The sequence below is a fragment of the Convolutriloba macropyga genome, chromosome 7 (genome assembly GCF_964194025.1).
Source record: "Convolutriloba macropyga chromosome 7, txConMacr16.3, whole genome shotgun sequence".
NCBI classification, from domain to species: Eukaryota; Metazoa; Xenacoelomorpha; order Acoela; family Convolutidae; genus Convolutriloba; species Convolutriloba macropyga.
Window position 1 is genome coordinate 66,057,624 of NC_134474.1, and position 16,928 is coordinate 66,074,551.

Genomic DNA, 16,928 nt, shown 5'->3' on the forward strand with positions numbered 1-16,928 from the left:
CTTAGAACTACAAGTATTAGTTTTATTGTCTTCAGTTCTGTAAAATATACATTTAGCTAATTATTTTTGCCTCCCTTGGTTTCATAGCTAAACAAAGCTATAAGCATGTCCTTAAACGGTTGGTCGACCAAGGGTGTCAAATGAATATATATAATGACTGTTCGGGATTTCAATTTGAGAACAATAAGTAAAATTGGCAGCTCAGACACTTTGTCTAAATTTTATGAGATTTTGAAAAAACTCGATAGAGTAAAACATGGTGCTCAAGAGATGGGAGTCTGTGTCAATCAGATATCCTCAGCTTTAAAAGAAGTCTAAGCAAAACAAAAGTTTGTTTTTATTATTGTTATTATTATTTGGGAGGGGGAGGGGGGGGGGGGGGTAGCGGTCTTTGTTTGTAGGGCGTTCCATAATGGATATCCCATCTCGTAGGAGTTGTAATAACTCCTAAAAAAGATCTTACAGGATCATTAGTGAGAAAATTTGTTCAGCATTTAATTAAATGTGCTCCGTTTGAAGTCAGTGGTACCAAATGAACAAATATATTGCGTACAAGTATTCAAAAAATCTTAATTGACTTTTTTCCATGTAGTCTATTTTTTACGCGTTGAGAACTTTTTAAGATGCCAAAAATATATGCATTAGAAAACAAAAGTGAAGGTTTAAGGTTTTCAAAAACTGCAACTACAAAACGATCAGTAATTGAATTTTCTACCCATTTTAAGAGGATGAAATATATGCTGAGCTGGTGTTTTTGCTCTGTCAACTTTATCCGATCGATAAATTTTTGAGAGCTTTCAACAGAGAGTTTGTCAAACGTAGAATATAGTAATTAGGGTGTAATATAGTAATAGTAAAATATAATAATTTTCGTCCTTTTCGGGAAGTTATCGAGGCATAAAATGTGGTGAATCACAAAAGTTTTACTCTAATAATGTTCAATGAGTTACTTTTCTAATTCCGAGCCCCCTTCTATTGTTGGGAGCAATTGTAAACTCAACTAGGATCTTATAATTCAGTCAATTTTGCCGATCAGTATATTTATCATACCGAGTTGTGAGTGACATCACTATAAATCCCAGCAACCGCAGAGGGTAATTTTAAAGCGCTTTTAAAAAGTTTTTGTCTACTTCGACAATTCATCCATGTCTAAAAATTAATTAACATTTGATAACTGTGATCTAATACAAATATATGCACAGTTTTGGCTATTGCTTGATAGTTTTTGCTAAACCATGTTAATTTTTCAAAATTTCCCTGCAACAGAAATCGTGTTAAAATAATTTTGCTAATCTTTGTCGCGTCGTGAAAATTAAGAATTAAACTGAATTGTATTTCAATTTAAACTTCTTTGTTTTAATGTGACCTTTTTCGACTGACGGTCGTTTTAGTTATGTTTTGTTTCTGTCTGCTTGTTTTCCGGCAAAAAAACTATAACAGATAAAAATGATTTTCTGCTAAATTTTGTTGTTGTCAAAAATGGAGTCTTTGCAAATAGGTGTCTTATTATATGTCTTAAGTGAACAAAATGAAATAATAATGATGTTTGGCCGTTTCTGATATGTATGTTACTGATAACTCAAAACTGAGAGAAGTTCTCGTTGAAGTTTCAACAAGGTCTAACTCGAATTATTTGCTGTTTTTAGCTAATTTTTTCAGGTAATGATTTCCTTCCAAATAGAGCTTGTTCAAGTTTAGACAATTATTGTTTTTTTTCTCGTAGATTACTACATGACCACAAAATGAGTTGGAGGATTAATGACTAAATGGTGGAGTGACAATAAAGTTTTTCAACAGTTTGATTTCCGTTCTGAGAATTTTTGACTTTAAAATAACTTTTTAAAAATAGTTGAAAATTGAGTTATGAAAGTTTTGCTGTTATTATGTCCACTTGACTTTCAATTTCAAAAATTCGTGATAGGTAAATAGTGAAAAGTACAGGAAATTAAATTTTGTTTTTAATGAATAGCTAATAGTAGGTGGACGCTATTTGTTTTCTTCAACTCCTGGAATAGTTATGACTTTTGACAACGTTTTTGTCTACTGTCTTATCACGTAAAACTATTTGTGACATCTTCAATTGGCATCCAAAGAAAAATTTCTGACTGTAAATTTTTGAAATGTAATGTTAATCAATCATTTTTTACCTGAAAAATATCAATATTTTTGAATAAACTTTGCCCCTGGCTTTTGTTTTCTAATCTCGTGTCTATTCATTCTCATTTCTAGGGACAATTATTTTTCAATTAAAATGATGATAATCGCATTAGCAAGATGGTTTCGAGACGTTCTAATTCTTTTATTTAGATTGGATTTTCTTTGTATAAATTAGTTGGTACGATTTATCAGCATTGCTCTTTTCCGTTTTCTTGGTTTGTAGAGAATGCTTCTTTGACTCACATATTTTAAGATCATCTGACATAGAATTAAGTAACACTAGACAACAGTACAATGCGAAAAAAATAATGAACAAGTTACCAAATCAAATATAGCAAAATCGCTGAGATAAAGTTCTAAAATATACTCAAAATGTGTCATCTCCCAAAGAAATGGAGGTTTCCGGATGAATATGAATTTAAACAGGAACCAAACATATTTGCAATAGCATAGGAGAAGATAACTAAAAGTTTTCCTTCCGAGATTCATCATCTGTCAAGACTGTAGTGAGACATCTGTGAAATCAGACGCTACTGTTTCTCTGGTTCTGATATTTACAGATCGCGTCTTCGTAATCGGTTTCGGCAATCGAGATTTTGAGATCATGAAATGAAAAAGACGTTTGCAAGACCCATGAAAAGACTTTTGCTCTACATTAACTAAGAAGCTTGACTGTGTAATTTTGGTTGCTCCCCCCTATTAGACTATTCGGGTCTGTTCATACGTCTGGGTCTATACTAGGGCATCGTAGGGTATAGGATTAGCATTAGCACTACCATATCATCCCATGTTCCTGCTTTTGAAGCAGGGGTTCCATAAGACCTCCAGGAATGTCTTTCGGGGCAATGATGGAATCAAAACATTGCAGCAATAAAAACTTGGAACTAGGAAAGCGCTTGCGGTTGTTTTGATCGCCGGCGTCTCGCCAACCGGAAGAATTGAAGTTGTTCCCGAGGCTCTTGTCAAAATTTAGATCTATTGTTCAGGAATGCTTACTGATTGGTTGGGGGTTCCAATATGAACACCATTGTTATCGTTACCAAGATGGGGATACTCTCAGTCACTACAGAATCTCCTAAAAGTTTTATTAATAAGGTAGAAAAAGTGAGTTAGATAAAGTTAGCTGGCCTCTTGATTTGGCTCGAACTTGCTTTCAATTTAACGTTTTGTGTGTCAGGGAACTGGCCTGGTTTTCAATGGCAAAGTCGGGTTTCCTTTGCCCGAAATCTTAGGAATAGCATTGTCGAAAATAATTTTAGCTGTCATCAAAAGTGTTAAACTTTTCTCCACTGTATTTTCATTTGGTTCACATGAAGGCCGTAGTTCCACTAAAATAATCAGTGCTGTGTCAGTGCTTTCTTAGGGCGTAATCTCTGTAGAATTTTGTAATTTGCTTAGGCTGACTAGCGATCACGCTCAGCTAAAAACGTGATGATAGACAACTATCATAAGCATGTTCACCCTCAGAAAATTGATAATGCTCCCATTCAACTTCTAAGACCCCCTGTTTTTGTTCCATGATTTTCTTGTCCTCCAAATGGCTTTGGGTTGCAAGGCAACAGTCTTACTAACAATCTGTTGGTCACTGATTTTTGAAATTCAATTTCTATCACTTTCAATAGCGACACTTTTGTGAAAAAAGTAGGTTTTCCCAAACTCTACACTCCCCCGTTCCAGATTATTATTCTACTGAATAATTGCTAAGAGTTCGTTTGATGCAATTCTATTAGCTTGTTTAACATTAGAGATGTTCGTTCTGTTTACTCTAAGTATAAGAATGACTCCTATCAGTCGCTTTCGTTGCATACACAAAATTGGTTTTTCCATTAACAATTCCACAACACGCCGCATTGATCCTACTCACTTAACGTAGATCTAGTTTGGGAAAGGTCTCCAACCACAAATAAACAGCAGACTTATTTATTATTCCAACAAATTTATCAAATTACAGCACCTTAAAAGGAATCACTAAATCCAAGCACTACTATTGAAATGGTTAATCAATTTATAGACAAGTCTTTTTTCTAAAAGTACTAAACACATGACAAACAAACTAAACGACAAAACTCAATTACATGTTTTTGTATTTTCTATCTTATTTAAAATGGTTAGCCGAACCGACAAACCTACCATCATTTACCATGGCCATCCCATCAAAAATTGTCGTTCGAACAACTCCGATGACTCCAAATTCAAATAGCCTTGGTTCATTACACTTTTCTTATAGTATTTTAAGGCTAGTTATACACGACTAGCTTGCTCTACAAAAAAAATTTAAATACAAACATCAGAAGACTCCTGACGCAAGCATTAATTTCCTTTTGAACTTCTTTTTACAACTTCAGGTTTTCAAATATTTTGAAATCAATAATACGATTTTACTACCACCATCACTAATGGTCAATCCAATTCAACCGGCTTCTGAAACTTAGACCCTTATTACCTAATGATTTAACACAGGAATTCAAAGAAAACAAAAAAAAAGAGACTAGCATGATCAGAAGTGACCATCAAGAAACGAAGTTAATCAAACTAACTCAGCATTTTTCAAATCGTTTCATCCGTCAATGCCTGAGAAAGATGGCCATCCATCTCTTCGCGTAGCCGTACTCTAACTTCAGGACTTCTCCTCCAGCCCCATCTGCGCATCAGCTGCAGCTTGGTCCATCTCTCCCTCCGAAATTTCTGATGCCCCATCGAGTTTCAGAATTTCTTGTTTCTAGCTCCGTTGAGCCGACTCCTGTTTGACTGCAGGTCTGCTGATTGGTCTTTACCTTTTGTTGTGTACCAAACCCATCGCATTGATCAAGTTGTACTCAAACCCACCAACGAATGGAACTCCTCCCCTGTGTTCCGATCTTCATCCCTCGACGATAAGAGGAAGTTGCGCTCCGAAATCTTACCGCTATTTAGGATTCCGTATGCAGTTCTCGGCTAGATCAACTTAATACCAGAGTCGGGCACTGCTGGCAAAAATTGAATTTCGAACTTCTCACTGGAAAAACTCCCTTTCCACCGTCCTCACTTTCTGTTACCTTAGTACAGTGAATCAGCTGATGACTCAAAACTTCTGATTTGATCTCCTTGCCAGTTAGTTTGCTCATCGATTGCTAAGACCTCCGGCGAACTGTAGGACTCACTCATCTCAACTAACAGCTGACTACAACTCCTGTATCCCAAAATTTCACTACCTGAGCTGCGTGATTCCGCTGATTGCTCACTGCAACTTGAGTCGGCATGTATCCTGCCTTTCCTCCCTCTCAGATATCGCGTTCTGACACAACTTTCAAAATCTCCGCGCCACTTCATATAGCATTTTGTGTACTAACTTCCGAAACCTACCCTCTTCAACCTAGCCATTCTCAGATGTCCTACTTTTCGTCCTTGATTTCACCATTGAAAATAAAAACTTCTCTTAAGGCTATTTGGCTTTTCATGAAGAATTGCACCAAAACTCTAAAATTTTCTCAACTAAGGAAACTTCAGCTGTTCTCCAGCTGTTATGACAATGTAAGACACTCAGGTTTCCTCCTGAATTGGGGAAATCAGGAAAAAGTTGTGTACTTGGGCGTCCGATTTGCACTCAGTATCACTCTCCCGCACCGGGACAGTCTTCCCCCCATCGTCATCTTCAAGTTATTTTCCGGTGTGGTCCAAAGCTCCGACCTACCGAAGCAAGACTGCTTCTCAAGATCCAATGTACGATTATAGCTCCTCTGTAACTCTCGACCTTCCTCCCAATCAGGCCTGCAGACTTCTACCACTCTCTTAGTGTGAACATTTGTTTTGAACATGTCATTAGCTGACCAAACTTCAAATCATTCTATTACCTCAATGAAATTGGAGATGTCATACCCCTCTCTGTTGGAAATTGCTACACATATACCCTCGACAGGAATCTTTGATGAGTTTTCCCAATAGAACTAAGCAAGTCTAGCTAAGGAGAGCACTTTTAATCTGCATTCAGCTAAACTTTTCCCCTGGATATGCAACTGAAACCACTGAAGTGCAGTTATCAGGGTTTTGAACACAGTCAGTTTTAGACGTGCATGATTTTCCAACTTCAAAAACCCCTGTTCTTTTCCAGCAAAAATTTATTTTACAAAGAAAAAACTTGAATCCTATCTCGCCTATTCAAATTTTTGGGGTCTCATATCTTTTTGAAAGTCAACAACTGCCCGTGTACTAGTTTCCTGCTCTGATTGAACTTTTGAACCGTTGTATCTCTTTTTGGATTAAAAACTGCACACAGCTTCACCCTCTTCCTGCTTCATACATCCTTTGAACCTGACCACAAATCTTTGCAATCTAGTCTTATTTTGGCTCTATACATTGCATGGGTCCAGAACAAACGCTGGCAGGAAAAACAGAACCTTTTTTCTTTTTGACTCTTCTTTCGTTTCGACAAGAGTCCTCTTCATCTCTACTTCATCTCTAGTTACACAACCCTTCTCTCAACTATACATGGAACTTCTTCAAGTACGGTGTCGATATCTTCATTCAAATTAGCTCTAAGATTGTCGTTGGCTATACATTCTGCAAACAGTTTTGAGTGGACTCTATTGCTTTCAAACCCACTTCACTACCACCGCGCTAATGATGAAAACTTAGGTGACAAAAGATACAAGCAGTCGGACTTTTTCTCTTGAGTTCATCCAACCAACTCATTCTGTCCGGAGGGAAACTCATCCTCACTGCCCTCATGATTGGAGTCACTCATGGGGAGACAATCATCGTCTATATCATTTGCTAATGAGGAATCAACGTATCGACAAAACTTTCAGGCGTAACTTCTTTCTCTAATTTCGTTAAAAAAGTTCTCAATAAGTTTTTCTGCATTTTAACAATTTTAACATGCTTTTTATTGTCTTCTGCCGACTTTAATAATTTTGGCAGTGCCTGAAAAACTCTTTTTTCTTTCCAAACCAGGTTTCTTTATCTTTCACTATATCTTTTTTCATCAAACTATTGGCACTGTGTAACTCTTTTTGGAACATTTTTAACTCTTTGACCAACTTTTTCACTCGAAGTGTCCAAACATGTCCACCAAACTCTAGACTATCACAGGAAACCAACCACTCTGTGGAAAAAACAATTACTTCACACCCCGCTCTCTCATCAGTCCTTTACTTCTTGCCTACTCGGTTTTCTCCGTCAGTTTGTAACAAGCCCCGCCTCAAATTTTCGGCCTGTTTGTCTTCCAACTAAAGTAAAGCAACAACTTGTTCCGCATGCCTTGAATTTGTGACCTAAGAATCATGAGTACTGCAACCTGCCCTCACTAAATCACTACTAATTTCGTTGAGCTCAGAGTTTTCTTCAGAGCTCTCAAACACCCATAGGATTATCTTTCTACCTACTCAATATTCCTAACCGTTTGACAATTTTAGTAACCCACTACGGCTCCCCGAAAAAACTTGCACTTCAAAACAATTTCTATTCTCCGCGAAAAAGCTGATGAAGAAGCTGATGTTTTCTTCTAAGCTCCTTGCTGATCTCCAAAACCTCGGTGGCAAGTCGCTAACTGCTTCCAAAGCCCAACTTCTCAGTAGGCTAAAATCGACGCCGTTGCTTGACCACTACTCAATTGTAACAAATCTACAACGTCAAGGTAGTCCATCCTCCACTTCTCCCAGTTCCAGAGTTTCTCCGGCTTAAAATACTCCAAAAACTCAGAACTGCACTCCAATCCATTTTTTAAAACATGAAGTCTTCTTTTTTCTCCTTTTCTTCGTATTCCTCAGCTCTAACACCTTCTAAGCCCTCTAACAGTCTTTTTTGTCTGAAAGGTTTATTCAGCCACTCAATTCTGTTAAGCCAAATTCCTCAATTCCTATCATTAATGACTGTTCCTCTAATCTGTTCCTTTCCACCGTCCTCACTTTCTGTTACCTTAGTACAGTGAATCAGCTGATGACTCAAAACTTCTGATTTGATCTCCTTGCCAGTTAGTTTGCTCATCGATTGCTAAGACCTCCGGCGAACTGTAGGACTCACTCATCTCAACTAACAGCTGACTACAACTCCTGTATCCCAAAATTTCACTACCTGAGCTGCGTGATTCCGCTGATTGCTCACTGCAACTTGAGTCGGCATGTATCCTGCCTTTCCTCCCTCTCAGATATCGCGTTCTGACACAACTTTCAAAAACTCCGCGCCACTTCATATAGCATTTTGTGTACTAACTTCCGAAACCTACCCTCTTCAACTTAGCCATTCTCAGATGTCCTACTTTTCGTCCTTGATTTCACCATTGAAAATAAAAACTTCTCTTAAGGCTATTTGGCTTTTCATGAAGAATTGCACCAAAACTCTAAAATTTTCTCAACTAAGGAAACTTCAGCTGTTCTCCAGCTGTTATGACAATGTAAGACACTCAGGTTTCCTCCTGAATTGGGGAAATCAGGAAAAAGTTGTGTACTTGGGCGTCCGATTTGCACTCAGTATCACTCTCCCGCACCGGGACAGTCTTCCCCCCATCGTCATCTTCAAGTTATTTTCCGGTGTGGTCCAAAGCTCCGACCTACCGAAGCAAGACTGCTTCTCAAGATCCAATGTACGATTATAGCTCCTCTGTAACTCTCGACCTTCCTCCCAATCAGGCCTGCAGACTTCTACCACTCTCTTAGTGTGAACATTTGTTTTGAACATGTCATTAGCTGACCAAACTTCAAATCATTCTATTACCTCAATGAAATTGGAGATGTCATACCCCTCTCTGTTGGAAATTGTTACACATATACCCTCGACCGGAATCTTTGATGAGTTTTCCCAATAGAACTAAGCAAGTCTAGCTAAGGAGAGCACTTTTAATCTGCATTCAGCTAAACTTTTCCCCTGGATATGCAACTGAAACCACTGAAGTGCAGTTATCAGGGTTTTGAACACAGTCAGTTTTAGACGTGCATGATTTTCCAACTTCAAAAACCCCTGTTCTTTTCCAGCAAAAATTTATTTTACAAAGAAAAAACTTGAATCCTATCTCGCCTATTCAAATTTTTGGGGTCTCATATCATTTTGAAAGTCAACAACTGCCCGTGTACTAGTTTCCTGCTCTGATTGAACTTTTGAACCGTTGTATCTCTTTTTGGATTAAAAACTGCACACAGCTTCACCCTCTTCCTGCTTCATACATCCTTTGAACCTGACCACAAATCTTTGCAATCTAGTCTTATTTTGGCTCTATACATTGCATGGGTCCAGAACAAACGCTGGCAGGAAAAACAGAACCTTTTTTCTTTTTGACTCTTCTTTCGTTTCGACAAGAGTCCTCTTCATCTCTACTTCATCTCTAGTTACACAACCCTTCTCTCAACTATACATGGAACTTCTTCAAGTACGGTGTCGATATCTTCATTCAAATTAGCTCTAAGATTGTCGTTGGCTATACATTCTGCAAACAGTTTTGAGTGGACTCTATTGCTTTCAAACCCACTTCACTACCACCGCGCTAATGATGAAAACTTAGGTGACAAAAGATACAAGCAGTCGGACTTTTTCTCTTGAGTTCATCCAACCAACTCATTCTGTCCGGAGGGAAACTCATCCTCACTGCCCTCATGATTGGAGTCACTCATGGGGAGACAATCATCGTCTATATCATTTGCTAATGAGGAATCAACGTATCGACAAAACTTTCAGGCGTAACTTCTTTCTCTAATTTCGTTAAAAAAGTTCTCAATAAGTTTTTCTGCATTTTAACAATTTTAACATGCTTTTTATTGTCTTCTGCCGACTTTAATAATTTTGGCAGTGCCTGAAAAACTCTTTTTTCTTTCCAAACCAGGTTTCTTTATCTTTCACTATATCTTTTTTCATCAAACTATTGGCACTGTGTAACTCTTTTTGGAACATTTTTAACTCTTTGACCAACTTTTTCACTCGAAGTGTCCAAACATGTCCACCAACCTCTAGACTATCACAGGAAACCAACCACTCTGTGGAAAAAACAATTACTTCACACCCCGCTCTCTCATCAGTCCTTTACTTCTTGCCTACTCGGTTTTCTCCGTCAGTTTGTAACAAGCCCCGCCTCAAATTTTCGGCCTGTTTGTCTTCCAACTAAAGTAAAGCAACAACTTGTTCCGCATGCCTTGAATTTGTGACCTAAGAATCATGAGTACTGCAACCTGCCCTCACTAAATCACTACTAATTTCGTTGAGCTCAGAGTTTTCTTCAGAGCTCTCAAACACCCATAGGATTATCTTTCTACCTACTCAATATTCCTAACCGTTTGACGATTTTAGTAACCCACTACGGCTCCCCGAAAAAACTTGCACTTCAAAACAATTTCTATTCTCCGCGAAAAAGCTGATGAAGAAGCTGATGTTTTCTTCTAAGCTCCTTGCTGATCTCCAAAACCTCGGTGGCAAGTCGCTAACTGCTTCCAAAGCCCAACTTCTCAGTAGGCTAAAATCGACGCCGTTGCTTGACCACTACTCAATTGTAACAAATCTACAACGTCAAGGCAGTCCATCCTCCACTTCTCCCAGTTCCAGAGTTTCTCCGGCTTAAAATACTCCAAAAACTCAGAACTGCACTCCAATCCATTTTTTAAAACATGATGTCTTCTTTTTTCTCCTTTTCTTCGTATTCCTCAGCTCTAACACCTTCTAAGCCCTCTAACAGTCTTTTTTGTCTGAAAGGTTTATTCAGCCACTCACTTCTGTTAAGCCAAATTCCTCAATTCCTATCATTAATGACTGTTCCTCTAATCTGACCTAATCTGCTTTGCCACTGTACGCTAAAGTCCTGCTGCGGTTCAACAGCAACTGACCTCTTTTGCAAACCTCTGCTTGCTCTCTCCCTCAGAGCCAAACTTTTCGACTCGAGTTCCTCCAGTATGAAAAGAAAAAAACTGGTGGAAATCTTTCGTTCTCTTTCTCTCTCTCTCTCTCTCTCTCTTTATCTCTCTCTCTCTCTCTTTCCACCCGGTACTCGCAAACGTTAAACTCCCAACTGTCTCTTATCAAATACCAGCTTACCAATATATTTTTTTAAACTCTGGATACTCTGAACTGCTTTTTTTCCTCTAGAACAACCAATTATTTACAAAGACAGTTTTACTGAACTTGCTCTCACTCAGCCTCTCTCACTTTAGACTACCTCTATTTTTCACTTTTCTCTAAATTGCCACACAAATCTTCTAATCCCAACCAAAACGCTGGATTAAATTGTGCTATTAAAGCCGATACTCAACTCAATTTTCTGCACAAACTCAGCCTCATGCAACTTACGCTCTTGACTCAGTCAAATTTTACTCTCTCAATCTTCTAGTCTCAAGAAAAACTTGGTAAAAACAATACCCACAGTCGATTTCCAACTCAACCAGAGTTTGCTCAGCACACTCGCATTCCATCTCTTCCTCTGAGTCAATCTCCAACTGGACTCTGTCCACGGGTTTCTCTTTCTTCTTCACTTGTCGTGCAAGTCAATTCTCCTTCACTCTGTTTCTGTTTGCAGTTGCAAAGTCCAACCTCCAACTAAAACCACCACAGCTGTCAATCCGCTTCAAATGTCAAGAAGTCCCAAGATCCTAACCGGGAGCACCACTGTAGAATTTTGTACTTTGTTTAGTTTGACGAGCTGGGAACTGACTAGGTCCCAAAACACTAACAAAATGAAAGGGGTGTTCCGATGGCTCTCGGATTTATATAGGAGGGTTGTTATTTTGTCCCCACACTGCTCTTGTCGGTTTCAGAAAATTCTAATTCGAATAATGAATTGATTCGAGTAATCAAACAACATCAAAGGAATGAACAAGCAATGTAGATGATCACAAAATAAATCAAAGCTCAACCAGAGCTTTTTTAAAAAAGATGGTTCACAACTTTAACGTCGTAATCGAATTCACAACTAAAGAGCTACAATTCTGTTTCACAAAAAAATTTTCAGCTCGAGGAGTACACCAAAAAGCTTTCAATTAAACTGATCTAGCCGTGTTTCTCCGGTGATCTCAATTTATCAAGTCAGTTCAGCTCTCTCAACAATCTTTTTGTTCTCTTAACTTCTCTACAGGTCAATTCCTATGCTATAGCTACGTTATGGTACTGTTTTATGATGTTGTTGTTCTACTCCTTAGTAACTAATCAAGCAATTGCGCAAAAGAAAATTCGAACAAAAGAATCCGTTTACTTCGCATTATGGACCACATTAGTTATGACTTTCTTACGTATTAAGTTTTCTATGAATTAAAATTAACAATTGAATGACCTGAACGCCGTGTTTTTACAATGCTGACTTCTACTCAAATTATTCATACAAAAGCAATGTCAGACTTATCACGCTACCAATTAATCAATCGGTCAACCACTCAACTCATGAAATTAGCGTTCTTTGGAAGTTTCAAGTCTCCCTGCACGGAATCTATAAAGCAAATTCCCAAAAGTGACAACAATGGAACTTGCCCCGTGGTATGCAGTAACTCCCTACCAAGTTTGATCATGCTGAGCAATATGCCTGATGATAAATAACTTTCAAAAATTTGGTCATCCTCAGAAAATCAATAATGCTCCTCTTCAACTTCTAAGAACTCTCGTTTTTATTCCATAAATGTCTGGTCCTCCAAATGCCTTTGAATTGCAAGCCAACAGTCTTATTAACAATCTGTTGGTCACCGATTTTCAAAATTCTAGTTCTATCACTTACAATTGCGACACTTTTTTGAAAAGAGTATGATTTCCTAAATTCTGTAATCTCTTTGTCTTCTCTCTGCCCTGAGCAGTGCTCTTGACTCATCTTGGTCCTCAGATTGGGCCAGGTCCTTTTGCCTCGGTTTTATAACAATAACTAGAGAGGTGCAGTAAGCATTTGGAGGCTAATCGGTGAATGATATCTGAGTCACGATTCTGTAGCGTTAGATTTTTACTTCCTCTAAACGTTATTTTAAACTAATAACCAATTTCGGGATGTGAGTTTAAACTGTACAGCTGTCATTAATGAAGAATCTAATGCGAGTGCTTGGTTCTCTGCACAAAACTACTTAACAAATATTAGTCAAGGCTAGGGCTCCAATTGTTGTCCGACAAAAAGGCTTAAGCAATCAGACGGCCGTAATGTTAAACGTGCTTTGAATATTTTCTTCAGGGTTATGCAACTTTAAAGATTTCAGGCTGTTCAGGATAGCTCGTTTGAAATTCCAACGATAATGGCGATGATTCATTGCTCTATAGGCTGTAGAATTCATCAGCGAGTTTAATTTGAGGTTCTTTTTTGTTCAAACGACTGCTACTGCTAAGAAGAAATTAGCCGTCACTTTTCGGCGCTCTAATCAATTAACAACCTTTACTTCGGGGCCAGGGAGTTGATTCGATTCACAGTCAATATTTTGTCGTATTGGAGGTCCGTACTGTGTATACGGATGATTGCAGGTGTAGCGGTTTGAAATTTTTCAATCCACAAATCAAGATATTTGGAGGTCTGATGTTTCTATTGGGCGCGGTTTTTTTCTCCAATTTAAAAATATATATAATCAGCGAAAAGCTGGGTCATATTGAAAACGATTACTTGTATCACTTGAAAAAAGCTCAACAGACATTGAAAAGATACTTCAACAGAAAAGATTGGCACTAGGCTAGCACAAACAAAAAACACAAGAAACAGGTTTAAGAAATTAAATACATCAAATTTCCAGAAAACACTAAAAAACTCTCTCATGTTAAATCGGACCATTTAGTCGCGTGTGATGAAAAGTTATTTAAAAATAGTGTGAGGGAAATTACTGATACGCTCATATGAAACCTTACAATCAACTCCCAACTGGCAACAAGTTATTCACATTTAAGAAGCATTGGAAAAAAGATCATTCAAATTCAGCTATTTTTTCCCCTGTTTCTGTTCGGAAAGTATCACAAATAAAAATCACAAAAGAGACGTGATTTACAAAGAGTGTTCTAACCTTTTCTACTAAAAAGTCTATTTGTTACAGGATTTAAGCCTACTTAGATCAATCTTCAGCTAAATTGTTTGTGCATTAAACTTGAACTTCGTATCTCCAAGTTTTGGTGTATCCAGTTGAACCGCGCTGTCTGTTTCGAAGACAGTTTCGCCTAACACATCAAAAAGACTAAAACAGTTAAAAGTAGCGGATAATGTTTTAGCAAACAATTTTTTACAGAATCGAAGTTTTCAAGATCTTAATCGCGATTGTGTCTTTTTCGGAAAAATGTTCTTAATTTCACCAACTTGGTGTTTTTTATCACAGTTATTCATTTAGCTGCCTGGTTACAGTTCATTCTTGATTAAAAGTAATGATTTGAATTTGTAATCTTCAATGCTCCCCCCCCCCCCATCTCTCTCTTTCTCTCTCGCTCTCTCTCTCTCTCGCTCTCTCTCTCTCTCTCTCTCTCTCTCTCTCTCTCTCTCTCTCTCTCTCTCTCTCTCTCTCTCTCTCTCTCTTTCTTTCTCTCTCTCTCTCTCTCTCTCTCTCTCTCTCTCTCGTTCTCTCTATCTCTATTACTCTCTTTTTTCTCTTTCTCTTTTTCTCTCTCTCTCTCTCTCTCTCTCTCTCTCTCCTCTTTCGCCCTATCTCTCTCTCTCTCTCTCTCTCTCTCTCTCTCTCTTCTCTCTCTCCTCTCTCTCTCTCTCTCTCTCTCTCGTTCTCTCTCTCTCTCTCTCTCTCTCGCTCTCTTTCTCTCTCTCTCTCTCTCTCTCTCTCTCTCTCTCTCTCTGCTCTCTCTCTCTCTCTCTCTCTCTCTCTCTCTCTCTCTCCCTCGTTCTCTCTATCTCTATTACTCTCTTTTTTCTCTTTCTCTTTCTCTCTCTCTCTCTCTCTCCTCTTTCGCCCTATTTTTTCTCTCTCTCTCTCTCTCTCTCTCTCGCTCGCTCGCTCGCTCTCTCTCTCTCTCTCTCTCTCTCTCTCTCTTTCTCTCTCTCTCTCTCTCTAATTTTCACATTGCACTCCCCACTCTTTGCTCTTTAGCTGAAATAAAAATAATATTGCTTTCCGATCATATGGGCATCTAATTTTTGGAGTTATGTTCAGCGCAATTTTGTCTGTTCAGCACCATTTATTGACATGTTTATCTTGAATTCATGCCTTGTCGTTCATTTCGGCACACGGTGCTATTTGCACTAAAAACTTACTGAGAGAGTAAATTGAAGCCAGTCATTGCGCCTGTTTCAAACTCTGACAGTCTAGAGAGCAACTGAGAATTAACTGCTGGATGAGTAAGTTTGAAAAAAGAGAAAATTTGCAGGTACTATTATCTGAATTCGAGGAAACGTGAAATTTTCAATTTTTGAAATATGATCCAATCAATATTCTTTTCTTCAAAAGATTTTGTGACCCATTTTCATTTAAGAAAGGTAAACCAAGAATGCGGATAATCCAAGTGATACCAATATGTTCCAAAACTTATAACACAGTCTTGTTTTTTCTGCATTAGGGATTGACCATCCACACGATTGTTCTTTTAATCTTGCTCATTAAAAAATCCCAGCCTTTGAAAATCAAGGTTTTTAATTCTATTTTTCTCAGGAAATAGCTGCAAACATTTATTCCAGCAAGCAGCAAGAAATTAAAGTTCAATTGTGCCTAAAAGGTATTACTTGAGAGCCGAAACAACAGTTATTTGAGACGACTTCTTTACGGTGCATGTAGCCTACATTTTTGCGACTTTTCGACAAAAAAATACCGCAATCAGAGGGTCAATTTATTTGTTATACATAAGGAAAACAAATTTTCAAAGATAATGTCAGCTAAAAAAAATGGTAAACTTTTAGAAAAAAAAAATTTGAACTTCTGAAAACAAAGCTTTTGGTAAACAAGCAGATTTTAAACAACGGTAATGAACTGTTTGGTGTTTGGCACTATTTTTCATGCAATGAAAAGAAAGTTCAGATTGTAAAATTTTTGTTGTTTTGTACAAACAAAATAAATTATATATCATATTTTGGAAAAAGTTTTTCTAGTCTACGACAGGAATTCGGAGAATATTAACTGATGTATGCCGAATTAAAAATAACATTACTTTCCGTAAAATTGATTTCAGTTATGGAATTTGACCCCCCCCCCCGTTTTGGAATATTGTACTACTGTTTTTTGTACTAATTTACACCCCCCCCCCTCCCCCTCCCCCTCACACAAAAACACAAATAAAATTACAATTTATGTGATTTTACAAATCACCTTACTATGTGTGAAAGAGTGTACAAAAAAACACGTGTGCTTTGAGGGCGTATATTCACACTAAGTTGGGTTATGGAGAGGGAGGGGGTCTTCGGGATGAGGGAGGGGGGTCTAAAAATTAGTCGGGGCATTGTTAAAATTTTTTTCTAATTCAAGCAAAAAATTGAAATTTTGTTAGGTGTTTTTTATTTGCCCAAATGTCACAAAAAGTAAATTCTCACCTTATAAAATTGTGTTCCATTTCGTTATGTAAGATTTAACATTGATAACGGACATAGTTATTAGCCCAGGATTCAAATTGAAGTAATTGTTGGACATTTGAATCGATTGGGCCATTCACTCAACCAAAAGTGGAAATTTATTCAGGCCACTATTGTAAAAGGTGCCAATAAAAAACGGGGGTTAAAATTTTGCAGTAAATTCTGAATAGAGTGGACATTTGAAAAGCGATTGTGGTGTGAAATAGCGTGAAATAGGGTTTAAATTGATGCGAATCGGCGTAAAAGGCCTTCAATTTGTTAGCCCTAGCTTGGGTTCAGAGGTATTTAGCCCGGGGGCGATCGGGCAAAATGCGTAGTGACATGTTTAGGGCAAATTTCTAATTTATGGCTTGGCAGTTTCCAGCCTAGGAAGAACACAGGG

The 16,928-nt window shown here is 37.9% G+C and overlaps 1 protein-coding gene across 2 annotated transcripts in view; it reads right to left on the reverse strand.

Annotated features, from left to right (window-relative positions):
- The window catches only part of LOC142343257 (uncharacterized), a 122,249-nt gene extending 105,670 nt beyond the window's left edge, over positions 1 to 16,579 (reverse strand). The window contains exon 1 of one of the 2 annotated variants that reach the window (XM_075395044.1): positions 16,508 to 16,579. The gene's annotated coding sequence lies outside the window, so the exon portion shown is untranslated. The remainder of the gene's footprint in view (positions 1 to 16,507) is intronic. The other variant, XM_075395041.1, reaches the window with a different exon arrangement.
- Positions 16,580 to 16,928: the final 349 nt, after the last annotated feature.